This window comes from Simochromis diagramma, unplaced genomic scaffold (assembly GCF_900408965.1).
Source record: "Simochromis diagramma unplaced genomic scaffold, fSimDia1.1 OVJJ01000387.1, whole genome shotgun sequence".
Taxonomy (NCBI): Eukaryota; Metazoa; Chordata; class Actinopteri; order Cichliformes; family Cichlidae; genus Simochromis; species Simochromis diagramma.
Window position 1 is genome coordinate 177,811 of NW_024387152.1, and position 20,255 is coordinate 198,065.

The following is a 20,255-nucleotide window of genomic DNA, read 5'->3' on the forward strand; positions in this document are numbered from 1 at the left end:
AGTGATAGACACAAAGATTTGTGATGATGGCAGTCCGTGTCACGTCAGGTCAGCGAGCCACAGCTCATAGCCTTTAAATACCTGATACGCTCAACCATTTCTGAAAGTAAGAAATAGCATTAAATAATAAGTGTTTATGAAAATTTATATCAACATGTGCTTTGTAAAACAGGATTTTTATTGTATGTGTAAACTACATGCACCATAAGCTAAGATTAACTTAGTGAGTGGACTCAGCTGAGATAAAATAAATATTTACAATGAAACTTGTTTTTAATTTGTGGTCCATAAAATGCTTTTACAAACAAGATTCACGTTCCTATTTCTGTTTTTATGACAGGAAGATTCTATCGAAAAAAGGGGGAAGTGAGACAAAGAGAAAGATAGAGGGAGACTGTCTGATCTCTCCATCAGCTCCCCTGAAATACGAAGCAGTGAGAGATGGGCTTCCACTTAAAGACACACTCCTCTCTAATTGTATGCGTATAGTCTAAGTAATCCTGCCTAAGTAGGTAAATGCACCACAAGGGATTGTGGTGCATTTACCTCCTGAAGTGCAGAATTCACCTACAGGAAGCAGTGCATTCATTGTCTATGTGTGTGTACGGGTTTGAGTAAGCCCGCACACATACAGCAAAAAGAGAAGCATAGTCGTAAAATGGACAGTGTTCTTGAATGGGTTCAACAGGAGATTAAGAATACAGCAAATAAACATTTTGTTTGACACCTCATCATTGGTTATTATGCAACAATGAAAAAGCATGACTACATAAAGAAATGATGTTGATTATCATCCAGCAGTCTGTTTTGTTAACTGCTTATCTAATTCAAGGTTGCAGGGGCTGAAGTATGTCCCAGCTGACATAAGTGGAGACGTGGGGTAATAGTAAAAATAATAATAAAAACTTTTTTTGTATAGGATGCTTCAAAACAGAGTTATAAAGTGTTTCACAGTCCGAACATTTGTTAACTGTTTAGTTGTTTTAGTTTCTTTAAGTTATTGCGTAGCAATAATAACTGCCACTATCTAGTTACTATCTAGTTAGTCTATTGCCAGACTTTTCCCTCTTTATTATTTGTCATATTTGCACACATCAAAGAAAAATCGTGACCATGTCCCACTGTTTTTAAAAGACAAAACGATTCATCAAGAATTAGATTATATTATTACCCAATTCTTAAATATTTTAATATTCCTTTACTTCATTAAATAAAGGATATATTAAAAAATATGACTTCACCAAACCTTGATAAGTGATACAAGTGAACTATTACACTTTTACAGTTTATGTCTTTCCTCCCTTAAATCCAAATGTGTGGCACACAATCTGATCAAAATGCTGTTCTGCTTCTAATAATATATTCAGTCATTATATCATTCATTATATTCACTGCATCTATAAAGAATGTGTGGGAAGGAGAGTTATTTCATCAAATTTAACAATTCACATTTATAGACAAGCTTCACTATGAAAAAGGCCTGTATTACTACAGTGGCCAGAAACGATAATTCCTGGTAAAAATATCTGTAGGGGTAGTAGACTTCAGTTTTTATTGGGAAACCTGTCACAGGCCAATGAAGCTTAGCACTTTTGGGTTCAACAGAGTGAAAGATTGTTTCTCTAGGTCTCTAACCCTCAACCATCCATCCATCTGTCCACTCCTCTGACACTTCATGGCCAGTCACTCAGATGGAAGTAACTCTGATGACACACGGCTCTTCAGGGATGGGACAACCATCTATAATCACCCCCACAAATGTCACTGCAGGAAAGCAAGAAATAAGGAGGGGGAGGAACAACACAGGTAGAGGATATAGAAGAGGATGAGAGCATGAGCTAAGACATGAGCGAGTCAACAGAAAGATCATGAAAGATATAAAGTCAGTGTTGGTAGACATGAGGTTGGATAGGGCACTGTGGATAACTCTGGAGCCATGCCTCATGTCTTTACATTTTGCTGCCAAGGAGTGAGACTTTTATTTTAAAAGCCGACTTGAAAAATAGTCCTCCAGGCTTTCTGAAGTTCTTTCAGTTTTTTCTTGGACTTTGGCTGCTTCTTCACTCATTTTCAGTCCAGTCCTCGTACCTGAACATTTTCAGAGGGATTTTTTTTCTTTTTTGTTTGCTAAGCCACTTAACACTGATCTATGCATCATTCAACAAGTGCAACAAAGGACAGCAGACGGACAGCTACAGATGTCCTTTACAAAAATCCTCGAACAAAGACCTGAGAGATACATCTGGCCCTTCAGTGGGTCCATCAACTGTTCACTGAAGCGTCATCAGTGAAAAGGTGGCTGTCAAAAGACATTTCAAGGGAGGCAAACAAGGACAAAAGGCTGAAGTATGCCAAATTACACGAGTGGACTGAAAATCAGTGGCAACAGGTCTTATACTATGATATATTCGAAATCTTTGGAGCTCAGGAGAGTGGCACAACAGAGAGTGTCTGCAGCCATCTGTGAAACATGGTCATTGCTTGGGGGCTCTATTTTAGCCAGTGATGTTGGGGATCTTATCAAAATTGATGGAATTATGAACAGACAAAAGTAACGTCAGATTTTGATGCGCCAGCACAATCGGAAAAGCACCTGATTGACAACAGATTCATTTGTCAGCATGGCAATGGTCCCAAACATACTGCCAATGCAGTAAAAGCACACCTGGGTACAAAACAACAACAACAAAAAGATCTCAACTCTCGGTTCTCCTGACAGAGAACATAACAAAGGCAGCCAGTCCTTCAAGAAGCCTGGAGAACTATTCCTGAACACTAAAGAAATCATAAGTTCCGACTATGTTGAAGAATAAAGATGATCATACCAAATATTTACTTTCAAGCATGTTGGATTTGGTCAGCTCTGTTGTACTGTATGCAATGTAATTCTTTTTACGCTTGCATGTTTCAATAAATTGCTTCACCTATTTCCCATTTTTATCTCATCATATGAAGAAAAGATGGGTGGATCAAGACTTTTGCATTGTACTGCATGCTTCGTTAAATAGGCCTCAAAAGACGTACCAACATGGATTAATCAGATTCACTTTAGCTATAATAATTTCACCTCTCCTCTATAACATATCATCACAGGCATGAAAACCAGCTGTGATTCTGATTTGTGGGGGCTGACTAAGATTTATGCAGGAATGACTGCTTCACAAACGTGCTTATTGAGAAAGATGAGGAGGTTAAAAATAGATGTTCTTTCTAAGGATGGTGATGTTTTGTTTGTAAAGGGCAGCTTCACGATCCTGCGAAGAGTACAATACTTATAAAATGCAGCTTTAAAACTTGAATTATATTCTAGGGAAATAAATGAATAGATAACATACAAATGCCTGAAGCTTAAGTTCAGTGGAAACAAAGGTATTTTGTGAATAACTGCTCTTTGAATGGCAAGTTAATTGCAGCAATGACCTTGTTTTAAACTACGGCAAAAGGCTGGAAGAGCTCCTGATGGCTGCCTTATGGTTATTATAGATTCAAATTGTTAGTACATTAACTGGGATTCCCTTCTTGATAAGTACTATTTAATATAAATTATGTACATTAGGAAATGAGTTTAGGTTTGCACGGATGTAACAAATCTGTGCATTGTAGATTTGTATTTATTATGCAAATATAATATCATCTCGAGACAGAGTTTCAGCTCCAACTTTAATTGGTCCCATGCTGTATAATTTCATCTGATGGACCCCCAGTGACTGACATGGAGGGCAGCCAGTGCCATCTGCACTAAACATGTCATCATTTTCAGTCCAACATTTTATCTTTTGTTACTGCCTCTTTTACTTTGCTCACTTCATTGACTGAGCATAATCCTGTCCTTGGACTCTCTACTCAGCCAAATTAAAGGTTCACTTCTTAAACTTTATCTTCATCTGTCTGCATGCCTGGTATTTAGGTCCTCACATTTTGGCATGTACTATGTTTATCAAAAAAAAAAAAAAAGAAAAAGAAAAAAAAGAAAAAGAAAAAACTGTTCAACAGATTTTTTGAAACAAACTACTGCAAAAATGATAAGATGAAGCTATCAAATGGTTGCTTTATTAGGTGGATTACATCCTAAAAGTTATATATCTTAAGAATAGCGTATATTTCTTATATAAATACTACATCATAATGATCAGTGTTCTCTTTCTCACCCACACATATGACAATACATTTGGGAGCTTATAGAAAAATCCAGTTTTTATATGCCTCACTGTGAGCTAGGGATATAGGTTACTTCCTCATTTAAATTTGCCAAGAGATGAGAAGGAAAGGCGGTAAAGAAACACACAGATAAATTGACAAAGTGAAAGGAATTACTCTCACTGCACTGCACGCAGAGGAGAGGTCATTATCATCACTCACTTCACAACCAATCGTACACTGAATCACCCTGAGGGATCGCTTTCTCTGTAACACACACCCAGTTTGCTACATTGTGACTCGGAACAGACCAACTTTGACACTGTGCAGCAGTTCCTCCCTCCATCACATCTCACAGCTTTGTGGTTTGTTTTCTTTCTTTTATTTTTACTGCAGCAAAATGAAAATATTCCGATGTTATTAGTTCAATATTAAATGTTAAACTTTAAAAAAATTCCTAGCCTGTTTTCTGTCATTTGCTAACTTTGACATAGCACTTTGTCTATCATTTGCACAACATCTGTCATGATAGAGTGTACTATCTGTATCATGAAACCAGAACAATGTTTAAGCAAGACAAAGTACAACCCCCTCTTTCCAACAGCATCAGATGAGGTTTCCCCCCAAAACAAACTTCTGTCAAAAAATATGTATAAATCTGCACTTATTAAATCCTTATAAATCCCTAATGCGTTGTCACGATTCTATAATTTCAAGCATGACACCGATACCATATTATTTTTGATACCATGGAGGGGGGGATGACAAAGATTTTGATATTATACACTTGGTCATTTTACTAATTTGCCATACCTGCTTTTCAATATCTGAATGATATTTTAACACATGGCTAATGCAGCTCTCAGGTAGTTGTTAATAGTTAAACAGCTAACATTGACGTTTATGATAACTGCTTAATACTTCAGTGTGTTTTTAAAACAGGAGCTTTACTAACCTTTTCATAGAGACAGACACTCTGCAAATTTGTTGTGCTATTGCAGAAGTGTTGAGCTGCTAGTGAGGGGAGGGGCTGTGTGGCCTGCCTGTCTGCAGCATCAAGCTAAGCGCAAGCTAGAGGAGACAAAGCCAGCAGTGTTTGTATTAATACTTTAATACAAACACTAATTGTAACTGTAAATAAGCATTAATCCAATAATAGTTTTAGTATAGATTAGTATTTGACACTTTAACACTGCATTGCAGAATTTCGGCAATGAAAGGTGCTATAAGTACCCGGGGACATCCCTGCTAACCACAAGGCAGAAAATAAAAACTATGCTACCTGCCATGCAGCAGTCAATTTCCAAATGATTGATGTCCAAAATTACATCAACAGCCTGCATGTTTTGGTCTTAGTGAAGACTTCAGGAAACAGCGTACTTGTAATCATCAGGTGTTGAAAGATGCAGAATATATTTATGCTGTGCTGTGTTGGTACAAAGTTAAAGTTTAAAATAAGGTATTTTTAGTGTGTAACAGGTTGTTATAACATTAGCATCTGTGTTACACAGTACTATAAAAATATGCTCTTAAATTAATTTTTATGATGCTGAATACCAAGTCCATTCGAAGCTTTTAAGTATCACTTCAGAAATCTACATATATTGATACAGATGCTTCAGAAGAGTACCATTACGCAGTGTGAGTACACATATTTGCCAGGATATCAGTGAATAATAGCCAGGGACCCTGTTACAAGCTCAGCTCATTTATGTGTGAGCTTGTGTGTATGAACGAGTGTGAGAGTCTGTGTATGTGCCCGTCTTTGTAATTAGCGATTACCAGACAGCTATCAACATAACGCTTCAGTGAATCCACTTTCAAGAGTAACCAGGAAGTGCAAACACAATTACCAGAAGAGAAGAAGCATAACAACATTTAAATATGAATTACATCTGAGATAGAAACAGTCCCAAAGCTTGCACTACTGACTGCCTGCATACTGCCAAATTCACAAAATAATAGTTCTTCCATTAACACGTTTGTGTAGTGCTTCCATATCTATAAGTGATATGCTAATTCTTAGTGTGTACAGTCGGTTATGTACACAGTCATGATAATGGGCATATCTACAGCATTAAAGTGCTTTAAAGCCCTGGAGGGCCTGATATGAGTGGTTGTATAGATAAAAAAATAGTAATGTCTGCTGATAATTGAAAGAGAAGCCCATCTATTTCTGTGAGCCTGGATACAGTGTGTCAGTGTGGTGGAGGTAAGGAGAAGAGAGGCTGAGGAACTTGGGCGCAATTACCTTGATATGTGGTTCAATTAAGCTTCAAACACGAACAAATGAAGCTTGGTTGAAACATGACTCTCTGGAGGAATATTTGAACGCTGAGACAGATTTTTTCCCTCTGAATGCAAGACAGCAACAAAATAGAGTTTAGGTGAATACATGACGCATCTTTTACTTTGTGTTTAAGCTCACAGGGTGGGCACACGGCAGCCTCCACAACATCAGTGTTTTATGTGTCCTACTGTGCAACATTAAAAGAATGAAATTCAGAACAGAGTTATATGACAACTTTCAAATCCCAACAATACACATTCATCAGCCATTTTATTAGGTACATCTGTTCGACTACCACGAAGACCTGGTAAAGACAGCCTGCTGAAGTTCAAATCGAGCATTAAAATGGTGAAGAAAGGTGATTTAAGTGACTTTCAACATGGCATGGTTGTTAGTGCCAGATGAGCTGGTTTGATTATTTCAGAAATTGTAGATTTAGATGCTATCGCTGGGGTTTACAGAGAACGGTCAGAAAAAGAGAAAATATCCAGAGAGCAGCAGCACACTGAGAGAAAATACCTTGTTGATGCAAGAATTCAGAGGAGACTGAACTCCTTTAAGTTGATAGAAAAACAACAGTAACTCAAATAACCACTTGTTACAACCAGGGTATCTAGAAGACTATCCCTGAATTCACAGCACGTTGAACCCTGGAGCAGATGAGCTACAGCAGCCGAAGGCCACAATTTGGAATGGGAAACTCAAGCTACCATCAGTACAGGCTCACCAAAATTTGACAATAGAAGAATGGAGAAACGTTGCCTTGTCTGATGAATTTCTGGTAGCTTCAACATTTGGTAAAGAACAGGAACATCCTTACTTGTATCAGCTGTTCAGGCTGCGTGTGGTGGATATTTCCTAAGCAAACTTTGAACCTCTTTGTAGCTGACCATTATTTCAATGCCACTGCCCGAGTATTGCATCTGACCGTGTTCACCCTTTTATGAAAACAGTATACCCATCTGATGGCTGGTTCCACAAGAATAAATAGGGTCTACCGGGTTAGACCCCCTTTTATCATAAAGTGGAGACTGCTCCAGGACAGGAACAACTGCATCATACTGTTAACACAACTTTGGCTCTTTGCAAGCACAGAATGCTAATGCTAAACTAGCTGAAACTAGTGTTTCAGATCATTTTACACAGTAACATGAAAGTAACGTAACAAGTAGCATAAGAAATGTCTTTCTCCTGGGTGTAATTAAGTAATGTACTGCATTATTTTCAGTTACTTGAGTTTACACAACAGAGAGGGGGAAATAATATTAACATTCACAAACATTTGACCATGCAGCATGTAATTAATTTCGATAAGGAATCAAATAGATGAGTGATATCGGCAGTGGAATCGGATTTACTAAATTCTTATCAATTCCCAACTCTAGCTGAAACTATTATTGATGTACGCTCACCAGTATACTTGATGTTAAATTCAAAATACAGTAATATAAAACTCCAAGATGGTGAACACATTAAACTTTATGAGTTCAAAATCAGGATGTCAACATTGTTACTGTAACCATGTTTGGATGCCAGTGTTAGCAATTAGTCCAAAGCTATGTATCTGTTACCCTTGTGGAATTACTGCATCTGCAGTAGCCACTAGCATGACTGAGATCCCTAGCACAAAAACAGTTTTGGCTTCTATAAATGTCATAACCACTCCGCTGGGGTTCATTTTGATTTGAAACAAACAAAAGAAAACAAAAACATATCCATGTCTATACTAGAGTGAGGGGTTTGATTGACAGGTGCTGTGACTCAGGCAGCTGTAGCTGACAACTGTTTGCTAGGCTTCACTGCCGCTAATCTCAAGTCACTGAACTTGACCTCTTCATCATGTCTGCTAGCCAAAAATCACTCACTACACAGTCTGAGGATTATTTTTAACATTTTTAGTGTATCTGTTCATTTGTGTTAACGGACAGATACCAAAGTACTGTCACTTTTACATTTGTAAGTTGTGTGCTCACACTCATGAAAAATTGCAATTTGAAAAAACCCCCAAAAACCCAGCTTACTACTTTATACCACAGTCACACAAGAGAAAACAGTGATTGGAAGCATTCGCATGACCACAATTATTCTGACTGTTTGCAACTGACTTGTAATCTTGCTGGCTTTGAAACAGCTGCTTCAAAGATATAGGTACCAGTTATGCACCCTCTAACAGTCAGTTGCCATCTACAAAGCAACTTTGGTCTGTCAAGACACATGTCTAAGATAGAGTCTGTCTCTTATCAGACAGTTATCATTTTGAAGGGTCAAGTTGGCAATTATATGTAAATCTGTTGCTATCAGCATACACAAAAATCAATATTAATGACTAACATTCAGACTCCAGCCGGAACCTCAGAGATGTGAAACAGAAATTCCTGCACAAATAGTGACTTAGTTGCTACAGAATGGAAATTTACCTCTAAAATGACATAAGCAGCCTTGCTTTTACACGAGAATATAACCAGACTACAACCAGCTGGCAACCAACTGGGCTGAGTTCCCTAATGCAAAAAGATAACAATGAGCTCATTGGCTCAGACTGATTGCAAAATGCTGCCAATCTCTCTGTGTTTATAACTGAGCTATTATTATTATTATTATTATTATTATCGCAGTTATTTGCAAGCTTTCAACAATGTGTTTGGTCATCCAAAGTTTGAGAGTGGAGCATATTCAACCTCGGTCCAACCAGCAGGTCACAGCAACTACAATCAGTCTGACAGTAAAGAAATTCACCAGGCGACAACCAATTTCTTTTCTAGTCGCAACAATGTTGCCATCTTAATTTTGTTATCATATGCCTGGTCTTATGTTTGACATGAAACCAGGCAATGAGATCTGCAGGTTGACATTACCATAACATGTCAAAACTAGAAAAGGTTGCCATTTCATAGTGTAATCGATATACTCCAGTCGTTATGTATCTAATGATATTCAATCATATCTAATTCTTTTTTAATGATCAACACTTGCTCCTAGTTGATTTGAGCCCTTCCTTTACTTTAACAACTGCTGGTATTGATTTTCAAAGATGAAAAGACGCAACACTGTGTGGCGAGATAAGGCTAGAGGTGAGAGGGGACAAAGAGAAAGGGCCACAGCCTGAGAGTTCAGGGGTCATCTCCACACTGCAGTTAAGTCTGTCATCATTACAGCAAGGTGACCGAACGGCTGGTTCCCGCACAGATTTCACACTGAGATCAAAGAGATGAAAAAAAAAAAAAAACACATTAAGGGAAAGGGTGTGTAGCGAAATGCAAATGTGAAAAAAGAGACATCAGTGGGGAGGAAACAAAAAGAAAGGGAGGGATTTGAGGGTGACCCCAACAGAGACAAAGACCGAACGAGACGGAGGGAGGAGAGATAAATTGATGGAAAGAGGGAGAGAGAATAGTACATTTCTGGATGTCAGATCTACTCTGCCTCTCATTCAGGTCACAGTGATTTCATTTGTTTAACTTGGTCAGACCATTTCCTGCTGTCGAGTGTGAATGTGTACTTGTGGGCTTGGTTGTGTGCTCGTAAAGCATTTTGTGTGCTTCTGTGAGTGTTTGTGTGTGCAGTTGCCTATAGCAGTTACGGTCAGTGGGTGTTGCTGTTTTTCATTTCTGGTACTGCACGTGACTGTAATGCAACAACATAAAACTCAATGGTGATCCAATTATTTTTTAAATTTCTCTGGCTCAGGTCTCTCTACCAGAAGGCTACTGCAAAGTTTTTGCGGCCTAATTCAATGTCAGCACATCAATAGGTAGCCACATGTGCCAACAAAGTCAATTTAAGAAGCCATCTCAAAGGCCCTGGTGGGTGCAGCAGGTCTAGAACGATTGACTTGACTCGAGTATTGAACCATTGAACTTTTTCTCAAAAGGAGATGGGAATTAATTAAGCTCTGCTTTACTGTTTATGTCTCTGCTTCCATGTGACTGAACAGGTGAATCCATTTTCAGGCAACACAACTTGTAATATGCTATGGAGATGTTTTCTGGATTAATTTGGTGTCTAGCCAATCAATTTAAACAGCTCAAGGGGGGTGGGATGAAGTAAACAGTCCACACAGGCTCACTGGCTGTGTCCTCCTATTTATTATTAATTTACCTCTCTATATTGTCTAAATATTGGTCTTATTTTAGAGCTCAGTCATTTATCCACCCTAGAAACACATTTATTCCTCAACTGTCATCCATTTCAGTAACACAGCCAGCCCTTATCCTCAGTTCTTTGATGTTGCCTGTTGTCATGGGGACCTCGTGAGTGCTGCGATGCTGAGCAGCATACAGAGTGCCATGTCAATGCGGTTAAAAGGGTTACATTAACATCAGCGGCAGGTTACATTTGAGCGTGGCTACATTACCCATTAGCGGCACCAAAACCCATTTGTGGTAGCAGGGCCAGCGCTGTTAGCATTTAGCACTAATCTAAATTATCAGTGGTGAGCATTCAACCCATTTGATTTAAGTGTAATTCATACTTGACTAGTTTTTGAGAGCTGCAACTTCAGAGGCGCTCTTCTCTATGTACTCTAAACCTTTAAAATAAACTTTGTAGAGTTGAAAATACAGTAAAAATACACTTTTCTTTACTACACGCGACTGAAGAATATCCAGCAAAGGTCGAGCTCACTCCATCACTGAATGCGAATTCAGGGGAGAGCGGCAATTGATACACACAATTTGCTGCTCATGCCTCTTTGAATCAAAGATGCTTCTGTCAGATTGTTTATCTGTGGCCAAGAATATCGGCTAGCTGCAGGCAAAGCTTATCACATACTGTTTTACGCTGCCTGACTTATTGACTGTGAACATGGCCAACATGGCTTTTCTCATCAGTGTCCAACACGACGGAAGCATCGACTGTACGGATCTATGACCAAGCCTGACTGAGAGGCAGTCAATGCACCTAACTAGAGCTGGCTGATGCCTCTAAATCTGCTTTAGGCTGGTCAATGTGCTGTCCGGTCAGAGTGTCTATGATAACAACGTGTCACAACTTGACAAGTCCTTCCAGGAAAAGGAAGCATGATAGAAACCAGTGAAATCTACAGAAAATGTTCTAAAATATTTTAAACTTGAGAATCAAAGACTACATAAATAGCAATGATGACCTAAATCAAGTTTGGCATAAGTTAACAACAGTCAGCATGTCAGGATGCGTCTGTGTTTATGGTGAAGGTAGCTCTCTGGATGTGAGTGCTAGTGGAGAAAAGTAGGCTGCAGGAGAAACTAGGGCATCACTTAGACTCAGGAGAGGTGTCTCCAGCCAGCCTCCTGTCCTATTTCACTGCCTGGCGAGACTGGCATGTGTGCTTGTGTGTGTGTAATTCAACAGAGGGGGCACCCTGGGCAGTCTGGGGAAAGCTTCAGGCACAGGAGGCAGAGAGATAACAGGTGAGCTCCAGGGATGCTACCTGCAGGAGAGATGAGGGTCCAGTGACAGGCCTCTTTGCTGGGGTGGAATGGATGTGCTGAAACCCCCAGGGCACAGACCAAATGTCAGACAGTCTGTGCACACATACTGGAAAACTGCTCTGAGCTTTATTGGAATTTGTCACCTGTGTGTATGTAAGTGCGTTTGCCTGTACGTGTGTATGCTCCAACTGGGCAGATGACTCACAACAGGAACAAGCAGCACAGACAGGTGGGGGAAGTGCACATGTAGGTGTTTTTGTTTGGCTGTGTGGGTGCAAGAAATAAGCTGTCGAATGTCACTGTAAATATATGCTGTATGCTTTTACAAGTATGCACCATACAGCACAGCACACACTGTGCTTCCACACCTACAGTGCATCCACCCATCTGTACACCCACTCACGCAATGTTTACTGTACTATGGTAGGCATTATTTATCTACTAGTCCCCATTCTCCACTCCTCTGGAGCTTTCCAACACATCGCTAATTCATCCCTGGCATTTTCCCTCTCCTGCTAAATTTGAACTGAAATGCTGGCCCTTTACTGTTGGGCCAAGTTACATCCCAGCTCTTTCTGTAAGCGTATACCCAGGCAGGGTACATCCCACACGGAAACTCTACCATTCTACGTCAAGAGAAAACGGTATTTTCGAATCAGAATAGAGATGTAGGCTAATGTGCAATCGTGCACAGCTATTTGATCTTTGGCCATGTAGGTCAGGAGCAACAGAAGCACGGAGTTAGGTGGGTGTGGGTGCTGTGTCAGGTTGCTAGGTTAGGTTTTGATGGGAGACTACACTGGTCATGTATTGTGACATGTAAAGAAGACTGGGTTTGTGTTGCAGTATCTGTTTAACAGCAACTGTGGATACAGCACGCAGCACACTTAACTAAAACTCTGTCAGAAGAGAAGCAGCTATTCGCTCACAATTCACTCTACACGGCAAAGAACTCAGCAGATAACTGTATAAAATTAAAATTGAACTAAAAATGATTAACCGTTTCATTTTTTACATTTATAGTTGGATTAGTTCAAAATGGTCCATTAGAGTTACAGTTATGGGCTGTACTGATGAGGAGCCATTCTGGAGGCAAAAGAAACCCATTGACAGCACCAATTAACCTATTACATCATATTATTACATTGGGCAAACTTACATTATTAGGAAAACTTCCAAAATAATTATTTAAATACATTATATCAGATCGAGTTGAGCTTGACCTTCATCAGCATTAGGCTCAGCAGTGGGGTTGATGCCGCTGCTATGGAACAGCCTAGTTTTTCCATTTTTATTTATTTATTTTTAGACGGTAAGGTAACCAGATGCGTAATAGGTAACATTAGCCAAGTAGATAAGCCTTTACCTAATGTTTCAGGTAACATTCAGAGTTGCCAGCTCTCATTCATTTTGTTGTGAGACAGATTTTCTGTCCATGCAGGCTTTGTCTCTGTTTTCACCAGTTGTCCAAAATTACTAAAAGAAGCATGTATGTATGTGTGGGGTTTTTTAGCATCCAAATATCATGCAAAATGAAAGCAAACAAAACTACTATTACAAAATATAGAATATTCAGTGCATCAAATTAAAACGATCGGTCTTTGTTCTTCTGGTTCTGGCAGAGAGAAATAAAGAGAGGCAAGCAGGGAAAATGAGAAACGGACATGCTTTGGAGACACAAAAGATTAAGTAAGAAATTGGAAAGCAGTTAAGTAGAGCACATTGACAGTATGTGTAACTATCTAGCTAAAAATATAGCTTAGGAAAGCACAAAAGGTAACTGTTTGCGGATGACTCATCTGACGTCATGCTTGTCTACAGAAACTGGTTGTTTCCAAAGAAACAAAGAAAATTTAGAGGAAAAGCTTTAACCGAGTCTGGTTCCTCTATTTGGGATGATAATCGCTTCATGGCACTGTGAGCAGATCGGGAGAAAATGTTCCAAACAGTGTATAAAAACTTGCTTTTCACTTCCTCCAGGTGTTATGAAATGCTTTCACAGATCAGTCGTTGCTGCCAATGAACAAGTAGAAAGCTAACAATATTAAGTGTATACTTTATTGATCCCCGTGGGGAAATTCCTCTCTGCATTTAACCCATTCACTCAGTGAAGCAGTGGGCAGCCATTGGGCGCCCTGGGAGCAGTGCGTAAGGACGGTACCTTACTCAGGTGTACCTCAGGGTAGCTGTTCAGGGGAATCGAACCCCAGGCCTTCAGATCATGGGGCCACCACTCTACCACTCTGTCTACTGAGCTATCCTTGCCCCTTAAACAAGGTAATCTCACTTTTGCTCCACAATGAAGTAACATTACAAAATGCTGCAATACATAGCCTGCTCACTACTGCCTCTTGAGATGCAGAGTGGTATTACAAGGTTAGACAGGCTGCTGCCTAACCTCATGCTAGCTACTTCCGGCTGCTGACTAATTCACAAAGGACTACCAAAGTAGTAACTCCGCATTTTTGAGTTGTCAGATTTTTTCCACCAGATGTCCTTCCTGACACAACCTCGCCACATAAAACTGACAATCTTTTTCTTATTAGGGAAATGTGTTATTACAATATACATAATTATCACGTTCGTACAATATAATATTTATATTGTACGAACGTGATAATTTTGTATACTGTAATAATGTGATACCATATTGTACAAACATGACAAGTATATTGTTAGAACAATATGCTTTTCACATTATAACGTGATATACTTCTATTTTTCTTTTGCCTGGGTGGCAGCTCTACGTAGTAAACCACTCCAATGTGGCACCAGAATGATCTGTAGACCAAATATATCAACATATCTGACATAATAAATTAAAATAGTCTTTTTTATAAGTTTAGTTGATGATTTAACTGTTTTAAAATATATATTGCACCTTTAGAGACAGGAGTATTAAGTCATAGTTTAAAACGCCACATAAAGACAAGTAAAAGGCTGTTGATCTAGCACCTGCCAAAACAGTAAGCAGACCATCAGGTGAGGTCCCCTGATGTAGTGTGGCACCGAGAGGAGAGGGTGTTTGAGCTGAGCTACTCTTACATTTCATGTATTGATTCTGCTCAGATTGTGTCTTGACTGATGGAGTATGTATGTGTGTGTGAGAGAGAGAGAGGGAGAGGGGGAGCAGTGGGTGGGTGGAAGTGCAGAAAGGGGGGCAGGCTACATGCAAGCACTATTAAATTTTAATTTCAGAAAGGTCAGCTTTTCCTCAAGGTCAAACATAAAAATAACCTTCAAAGGATGAGTGGGATGGAAAAAAGTGACTCTGCTGGGCTGCTGGGGAATAAACCAGAGCACAGAAAAAAAGCAATGGGCGAATATGAAAGGGACAGCTTGTTAACATACACCATAAGCCAATTAGAAACCATGGTGATGAACGGAGGAGCGAGGAAACGTGCTGTCTTTGACAGAAATAAGCTTTCAGATCAGGGTTTGTGGTATGTTTCACCTACTCATACATATGCGTAAATATGCTAGACATGTGGCTAACAGCACTCGTATGCACGCAAACGTGTGTTTATTACGCACACTTACACTAACAAGAACATCGGGATGATTTAAAGCTTCCATGTACTAATAGGATCAGCTGGGAAGGATGGAAGATGGGTGAATCCAGGCATCACAAATAATTTCCATCACCCATCACTGCTAATGCCACTAATTCTAATCCATCAGACAGTGATCTCTAATGCTGTACACAGTCAGTCTATCATGTTGTTTGGCATGCAGCCGTCCTCCCCTGACTTACTTCTATATATGCAAAAACACGTGAATACAACCGACCACATTCACACAAAAAACGAACAAAAAACCAAAACCAAAAGACAAAGCATCAAAGCAACGTAGTTATGAGATTAAATGAACTTTTCACGGTTTTCTTATTCCTAATAGGAGCCAAAAGCATTCGTCAATAACACCTTAAAAAAAGCATACTGTGCTGCTGTTCAGACTCACTCGACTCATCAGCAAAGATATGGATGTTAGGAGACTTTGAATCACAGCGTGAATAACAATTCCATCTGTAAGGCTTAGAAAAGGGAAAGACAAGCTGTAGACACAAATTGCACGCATGAACATCAAAACTTGTATAAATATTAAAACACTATTCAGGAAGAGAAAGTCTCATGTGAAATCTTTGTCAGTTTATTATGGATTAAAGAAAGCAACGCTATGATCAAAGTGAGCATCAATAGATGATTTATTTAGTCTCTTGCTCACTTGATTGCCTCTTAACCGGCTCTGTGTCCACTTAAAGGGATTGCATTAACCTCTGCCACTCTCTGTGGGCAGATGAGCTGCTCCCTCACCCTCCCTTTAAGACGTGTTCTGTATTAAACTCTTCCTTCTTTGGCTGCGATCCCTGTTTGGCCTATGTCCAAACACACACACTTGGAAAGCCAGACACAGTCTAGTGTGTTCTTGTACAGTATATCACTTTATAGGATCTGACACTTCACTGTGGACAGGTTACATTTTTTTGTGAAACGCTTTGTCATCTAGAACGTTTCATGTGGATAGCTTTCGTGCATGTGATATACGGTAGACGTGAGCACTGGGGTTGAAGAGCAAAAAGGAGAAATCGCCCATGTGTTACAGAAAGACTGTTATTATTGAAGCATATGCTCTCACACTTGAGATAACTATGTAGACATAACAGTTGCTGACAGACACGTGTACACACAGCCGGCTTCTTTTCATTTCCTCAGCCATATCTGACTTCCTTCGTGCCAACTCGAGTCCTCCCAGAAGAATGTTGTAACACACCTGACTCTGTTGCTTGTGCAGATTGCCTGACAGCCGGCATGCCTGGTCCTCTCCACCGCGTGCCCTGCCCTGCTCTCTGCTCTGTCCAGCTGGCTGTTCTAGCGCCCTGCTCCCATCATTTCCGTCTATGCAACCAAGCAGCTGCTGTACCAGGCAATCTTTGACTCTCACTTACCAGCCCATTCTGCTCTTGACCAGCTTTAGGATGCTTGCATGTTTCCCCCTTTCTAAATTTAGTGTTATTCCCTACCTGGGTATATCTATTGTAGAGACAACAGTATTCACGATAACACCAAAAAAGAAACAAAGAAAAAAGATTCGACTATGGCCACCTTTGCGATAAAGACACAGATCCTCTGTTTTTGCATTCCTCCAAAATCCCTCATCAACGCTTGCATGGAGAGAGAAAACAGCACATTAATACTAAGACCTCATTTGGTTCTTCTATCTCAGCATACACGCAGTGTTAGAGAAGGATGCACACACAGAAAAGGAACCCCCACGCAGAGACACACACTTGCCTCTTGCATATACATTATTTGCAGATTCAAGCAGTCGCAGGCGCGCGCACACAGCTCTACAGTACAGTTAGTCTTTCACAGCCTGACATTCCTTCCACTGAGCTGTGTATGTTGAGGCCAGTCGCACTGTCAAAACATTTCAGCACCGCCGAGGAAGAAATATACAACTCTAAGACCTGACTGCACACACACGAGTGCAGGCATAAAATATACCTTCAGCCAGATCCAAAGACCCAGATACGCATCACTGCCGACTGCCTTTAGAAACATGTCTGTCTGAGGACAAAAAACTATAAGATGGTGGAAAACAATCTAAATCAACTGCTGCTGTACGTTTGTGTCTTTGTGCTCAGAGAGCAGAGTGCAACAGGGGGCTTTTCAGTAGCTACACATAAACTCTGCTACACACTGTGTGTGTGTGTGTGTGTGTGTGTGTGCGTGCGTGTGTGTGCGCACTGCTCCAGTGCCTGAAAGTGATTGCTAAGGGCCATCCTGTTTAACCTTAAGAGAGACGTTCTAAAGAGATTTTCATCTAACCTAAGGGGACCCTGATCAAATGAATTATTTCTCACTTTCCACTTACTGAACGTTCTGCTAACTAACTGGTGTCAACAGAGAGCAAAATACTCATTTAAAATCCAGTTTAAGTGCACTCTCTTGAGCAAGTAAAAACAGTTTAGGACAGATTTCCTTGAGAAAGTAGGCCCTTCATAGAGAAAACTATTATTTCTACTCATCAACTTTCTCTGAGTTGTAACTTAAAATGTAGAAAATGACACAAATCGTATCATCTTCATCAAGAAAATGACCAAAAATTGCAAAATGCGAAACACATTTCCCTGTTGTTTGTAAAGATTTACAGTACAATCTGTTAATTGAGTTACCAGCTTCAAAACAAACACCTAACAGGGTTTTGGAAAAAGTGCAGGTGGACATTCTGTTCTGCGTGGTTAGCCTTTAGGGATGCACTGAAAGCTTCTGCAAAGTCTGCAAGACAGGAGAATGAAGCTGTATCAGCGTAAATGTACGTGACTATTATTTCATTTCCATTTTAGCGTGTCTTATAATTTAATACAAGCATAAAGATTTCCCGCTTCTCACTTGCTTATACGCAAAAGCCTTGATCCAGCCCTTGTTTCTTCGTATTTTACTGGGAAAATTGGAAATTGGTGCAGCAAAAAAGATAGAAACCGAGTTCTGCAGCTGTACAGTTCTAACAAGCTTCAATACTTGGTATGACCACCTTGTTGGAGACCACCTTCTTCAACAGTCTTAGGCAAGCTTTCTTTGAGTACTTTTAGAAATAGTTCGTTAGGCATGTTGAATGACATTCAAAAGCTCTTCTTTAGATGTTGGCTGCCCCCAAAATAATAGAGCCTTGACTGTATTTTACAGATGTAGACAGAATAGGATAGGATATTTGATATCCTGAGGCAAAACTGGGATTTTGATGTGTTTAATAATAGTCTTTGTATAAATTACAGAATATTTAAGCAACTTCTAGTTCCTAGAAAATGAGAAAAAATTTAAAATTATTTGCATAGTTTTTTTGTGTTATTTGGTAAGGTTTAGGTTTATGGCTAGAGGTATACCAGTAGTTACAGGTTTGGATAAGACCTGTTGACACTGATTTTTAGTCCAGTTCATTCCTCAGACTTTTCCCTCCATGTTTCCCTTCCTTAAGAATTCTTCACAGCCAGCCTTCCAGAAATGAGACCATTTCTGATGAGACTCCAGCGAACAGTAGATGGATCAGCTGAAGGACCAGATGCATCTCTCTGGTCTCATGTCGAGTCTTACCCGTTTTATTTCCATTTTCTTATTTGAGAACATGACTTTTAGATACTGTTTATCAGCTGCAGATAGTTTTTTTTTTTAGCCTGTCACTTTTTCTTTCATCCTCTACTTGTCAAGTTTCCCCAAATTATTAAGACCACACTGCACACCATGCAGCGATATGCCAAGTTTCTTGTCTAATAGCGTTTTAGGAATCACCTTGTTGGTTCAGAAATACTATTTTATACCTGTCAAGCTGTCTTTTGTTTGGGGTTTCTAAGTGCAAAACTACCCGTTTCTACTGTATTTCATATTTCCTAGGACCTAAGATTAGAAAAAACATCTCTGTATAGACTAGGTTAATGTTATGTTAATGTTACGATCATAAAGCAGGCTTGGGTGTCATGGCTATTGTACAATACACCACTGAGATGTGGGATGTTATTCCATTAATTTATGTGGAGCGCTACAGACTGAATGATGGTCTAACTCAGGGGTCGGCAACCTTTCTGATGGCGAGTGCCATTTAACATTTCCTCAGAGGTCAGTGTGCCATATCACTGCATTAGCAATAAATGTAATAACGCTCTATATTAACAGTTACACACTGTGTAGAACCACTTTCTAGAATTATATATGTTCGCAGATGTTGGCAGCTGTCAGCGAATAGTTATCAGCTATTTTGAAACAAAAAAAAGACTTTTTATCCATAACAGCAAATGAACTGTACAACAGAAAATACAAATGCTATTTATGGTCTCCTCACAACAATGATAAGAAAAATAAACTGGGCCAATATGGCATGTTTGTTAATACAGAGACACACATGTTAATGTGATCTCTGGTCTCCCACTCAGAGACACAGGTCTCCCAGTGTCCAGCATTCAGAGGCTACCTGAGGACTCATGTGAGAGAAAACCTGCTCACACAGATATGTAGAGCCAAATACTGTCAATAAGGCCTCTGCAATGTTCTGAAGACAGTTAAACTTGTCAGGTAGTGATGTCCAGCAGGTGAACATGCAGCTCCATGAACACGCACAGCTGTGGATTCCAGCTGCTTCGATGTTGCATTAACTGGCATTAACTCAGCCAGTTAATGCGAGACAAATCCAGCTGCTCATTAAAGATTTCTGGTTTGATCAGAAAAGAAAACATTGGTCCAAACACCTGAAAGTCCCAAAAACACATTGTGTCTCGAGTCTACGGATGTATCCGTGTATCTCCGTGGTGCTGATGCTGAGCAGACAGCTGCTGAAGCTTTTGAAGTGTCGGAATGTGGAAAGCTAACAACGTCCCTCTCACTGGTAGGCTAAGTTATTTTTAGCCAATTACAAGTTGAATCTGGTAGTTG

General features: G+C 39.7%; 1 protein-coding gene and 1 long non-coding RNA gene across 7 annotated transcripts in view; both read right to left on the reverse strand.

Annotated features, from left to right (window-relative positions):
• kcnd3 (potassium voltage-gated channel, Shal-related subfamily, member 3) overlaps window positions 1–20,255 on the reverse strand; it is a 113,183-nt gene that overhangs the window by 26,863 nt on the left and 66,065 nt on the right. The window lies entirely within an intron of this gene.
• LOC120744060 lies at window positions 3,796–19,641 on the reverse strand. The gene is made up of 2 exons (XR_005698290.1): window positions 6,577–19,641; window positions 3,796–6,541 (listed from the first exon to the last, which is right to left on the reverse strand). It is a non-coding gene; the product is annotated as an uncharacterized LOC120744060 (long non-coding RNA).